At 43.7% G+C, this 4,356-nt stretch overlaps 1 long non-coding RNA gene across 1 annotated transcript; it reads right to left on the bottom strand.

Moving 5' to 3' along the window:
• Positions 1 to 2,664: 2,664 nt before the first annotated feature.
• LOC120867779 lies at positions 2,665 to 3,444 on the bottom strand. Its single transcript, XR_005722007.1, has 2 exons — positions 3,409 to 3,444; positions 2,665 to 2,748 (listed from the first exon to the last, which is right to left on the bottom strand). It is a non-coding gene; the product is annotated as an uncharacterized LOC120867779 (long non-coding RNA).
• Between the last annotated feature and the right edge of the window lie 912 nt (positions 3,445 to 4,356).

Raw genomic sequence — 4,356 nt, 5'->3', positions numbered from 1 at the left:
TGTATGCTGACAGATAGGCATGACCTTCAAAATAGGCGAGGGGCAGCCCTCCATATACCAAGTCGATGGTAGAGGTAACAGGGCAGCAAGAGAGAACCTCAGATGGCCCAAACACTGGAGAGATCACAAAGTCAATGAACAGATCAGGAGGCAGAGGTATCATCATGGGATCAAATCTAAAAAGGTCAGCATTCACCATCAGCAAAGAAATAGATGTCAGATGGGCTGCAGGTTCTGGAATGGATGACATCTGTGGGAGCTAAATGTTCCCAGAAGGGAATGATGGAGGAAGAATCCCACTACATCTTAATACAAGTGTGCTCACCCATACCAGCACTCTAGCTACCTTGTGATGAAGAGTCTTCTTTAGTGAGAGGAAATGGAAGACTCTGAGAGAGGTTTCTCCTTGGCTCTTACACTCCCCAACTGCTGTCTTCCTCTGATCATTACCTGGGGTCTCTCCCCTTGTTCTGAATGAGTTAAGGGCTCCCCAAATGCTAGGAACTGTGAAGAGCTCAGGAAGGAATGAGACCATAACTATTCAAGCAATCCAGAACCTAGTCAAGGAAATGGGCTAATAAAACATATGTTGGGAGGAACAAGATGGTGGAGGATTAGGTGGATGTGGAGTACATCTCTCTGCATGAATACATCAGGAAGACACCTTCAGACACAGAAGTGCACACAGAACACCAGCTGAGAGTGGACAGGAGTACCTGACTAGTGGAAAAGAATATATAGAACCATGGAGAATTCAGTAGGACAAAGGAACTAGGGGGTAAAACACGAGTGTTAGTAGGACTGGACCTGCCCTCGGCGGTGGCGGGGGGAGAGAGTGGAAGCAGGGGTCTGATCCCCACATTGGGGCAATTATCTGAGTCAGAGGAGAAACATTTCAAGGCTGAGAGTGAAACAGCTGATCTGTGGCAGCCTAAATGGAATGAGAATCAGACAGTCCTTGCCGCAACCATACATACCCCAACAGGGATGCAGGTCCCCTGGAAGACACAGCGGCTAGGAGGTGGACTTCAGGGATTGTGGAGCAATCCCAGGGTGAGGGCTGCTGTTGACTGCGGAGAGACAGACCAAGGGGATGTGATGAAGGAAACTGTGGTGGGAAATGCCTGTGTAGGAAAGCCAGGCAGCCGAGGAAGCACGGCGATACTGCGGAGTCACGTGTAGCGGGTAAAGCCATCACCATAGCCTATTTCTCCCCACACACCAGCATCGGCAGCTGGACAGTAGAGAGGCTGGCCCATCAAATGCATGACTCAGAGTGGGACCCCACCCAGGGTGCCCCTTTAAATGCCTGATGCACCAACCTACAGAGTAGGACCCCAGCCAAGGGGGCCCCTCTATGTGCCTGACACACCAAACAACACAGAAGGACCCTGGGCAAGGGAGCCCTTTCAGTGCCTGAATGGGCAGAGCTACGGAGAAAAAGTGGCCAAAGAGGCCCTCAGATCGCCAGCTACAAGAGGCTCAAAAAAAGACTCTGATAGGGCCATAACTCCTGCAGCGGAGGCAGTCCATGTCCCTACACGCTTGGTGCTACCAAGGGTCCCACAAGCCAAGCAGCTGCGCCACCTTCACGCTCAACTGTCACTGGGTCAGAGCTGCCACAACCTTCCCACCAGCTATACAAGCTGCAGATTAAACCCACACAATCACCTATGCAGACTCTGTGTCTATGGAATATATAAAAGGACACTGAGAGCTCCCACAAAAATCTTGCATCTATGCATGCAGGGTTGCTTCAGTCAAGTCCAACTCTTTGTGACCCTGTAGACTATGGCCTGCCAGGCTTCTCTGTCAGGGGGGTTCTCCAGGCAAGAATACTGGAGGGTACTGGCCAATACTGGTTTCCATACCCTTCTAGAGCACTATATTTCCTGCTGCCCTAGCCGCCAACTCCCCTGAGTACCTGGTGCTGCCAGAACCCCTGCCACCCAAGCAGCTGCACCACCTCCACACCTGGCCCTCACAGGGGCAAACCCAAGCCCTCCAGGGAAGCCTCAGGAGCAAACCCCAGTAGACGACCCACATGCAGAGGTGGAAATAAAACTGCAATTGAAACCCAAGGGCAGTGTGACTAAGGAAGAAGACCCCAAACCTTCCCACCAGCTATATAAGCTGCAGATTAAATCCACATGATCAACTAGGCAGACTCTATGTCTATGGAATATATTAAAGGACATTGAGAGCTCCCACAAAAAACATACTAGTCCTGATAGCTGTGGACAAGAACACACAGGAGTAGAACCAGGAGCAGAACCCAGAGCAGGTCCAGAGATCAGCACAGTGTTGGAGGGCACCCTAGGGAGGTGAAGCGGACTGCGACTCCTAGAGAGGGAAAGGACTCTGACAGCAGCGACTCAAGAAAAACATTTATTGTTCTTATGGTTTGACTTGTTCTGTAGATTCTTTTGGATTTTTTCTTTTTTTTCTTTTTTCTTTCCCCCTCTGTTGTAGTTGTCAATTTTATTGGCACTATGAAATCTAATTAAACTTTTGAGCTTTTTTTTTTTCTCCTCAGTCACATTTTTTATTGTTGTTATAAACCTCTGCCTTGGGCTTCTACAGTTCCATGGAGTTGTCCTTTTTTTTTAAAAAAAATTCTCTTTAATTTTAATTTTCAACTTTTAAGCCTATGTTTTTTTTTTATACATTTATTCCTTTGTTTGCTTTTCCTACTGCCTTTTTCCCCTTGCAGTTAATCTTCAATGTGCATAAATCTTCTTTCTATACCTCTACTTAACTTTGCATATCTATGCAATCTTTCTTTTCTTTCCTCTCAACATATGTGTTAGTTTTGTTTTCATTGCTCTATTTCCTGATTGGCACCTTACCTTAGTTTTGTTTTCCAGTTTGTGCTTTAAATAGTTTTGTTCTTAACTGGTAGATATAATTTTAGTTTCCTTTGTTTACTGGGTCAATCTATTGTACTTTATTTTTGTTGGACTGTTTTAATTTTGCTTAAGGGTGTATACGACTGAACGACTTCACTTTCACTCTTCACTTTCATGCATTGGAGAAGGAAATGGCAACTCACTCCAGTATTCTTGCTTGGAGAATCCCAGGGATGGAGGAGCCTGGTGGGCTGCCATCTATGGGGTTGCACAGAGTCAGACATGACTGAAGCGACTTAGCAGCAGCAGCAGCAAGGGTGTATATGTGTATATTCAGTCATACTTTTTATTTTTATTATAAACCTCTGCCTCTATATTGGGCTCTTGTAGTTCTATGGAGTTTTCCTTTTTTCTTTCTTCTTCCTTTTTTTCCCCCTTTTTTATATTTTTAATTTTTTAAACATTATTTTTTCCCTACATTTATTCCCTTATTTGCCTTTCCTACTGTTCTTTTCCCCTTTCAGTTAATCTTTAATGTATATAAATCTTCGTCATCTACCTCTGTTTAACTTTGCATGTCTATTCTTTCTTTTCCTCTCAACATAAGTGCTAGTTTTGTTTTCATTGCTTTATTCCCCACTTGACACCTTGCTTTAGTTTTGTCTTCCAGCTTGTGCTTTAGTTTTGTTCTTAAGCGCTAAATATAATTTTTGATTTCCTTTGTTCACCAAGTCAATCTATTGTACTTTATTTTTGTTGGACTGTTTTGACTTTGCTCATGTGTGTATATTCCATTATTTTAATTACTATTTGCCTGATTTTGTAAATGCCATTTGTCTGGGGTTCCTCTTTGGTTTCTCATTTTTGAGTATTTGTTTTAATCTCACTTAATGCCATAACAAACCACTTGTAGAATCTTCGTTCCTGACCAGGGATCAAGCCCTGAGCCTTGAGAGTGGGAGCACTGACTCCAAGACCCTAGACTTTCAGAGAACTAACCCTAGGGAGTATCAAATAGTGAGAACCTACACAAAGGAAACCACCTGAATCCAAGATCCAGCATCACTAAACCACCAGTAGCACCCTGTGCAGGACACCTCATCTAAACAACAAACAAAACAAAAATACAAAACCTATCATCAGCAGACAGGATTACCACCTCACTCAGCCTTGCCCATCAAAGGAAAAACAAACAGACAACGACAACAACAAAAAAAAAACTCAGCACAAATCTCACCCTATATGAAGCTTACACAGATCACTGGACCAATCTTAGGAGGGCAAAAACCAAAAGGAAGAAAGAATTCAACTTTGAAGCCTGGAAAAAGGAGACCTCAAACACATAAGTTAAAAAAAAAAAAAAGAAAAGGCAGAGAAATACTACACAAATGAAGGAACAAACTAGAAACACAAAAGTCCAAATAAATGAAGAAGAGATAGGGAAATTACCTGGAAAAGAATTCAGAATAATGATAGTAAAGATGATCAAAAACCTTGAAAACAGAAT

Source organism: Oryx dammah, unplaced genomic scaffold (genome assembly GCF_014754425.2).
Source record: "Oryx dammah isolate SB20612 unplaced genomic scaffold, SCBI_Odam_1.1 HiC_scaffold_9, whole genome shotgun sequence".
Lineage (NCBI taxonomy): Eukaryota > Metazoa > Chordata > Mammalia > Artiodactyla > Bovidae > Oryx > Oryx dammah.
Note: the sequence above shows the minus strand (reverse complement) of the source record. Positions and strands in the feature narration are given on the sequence as shown.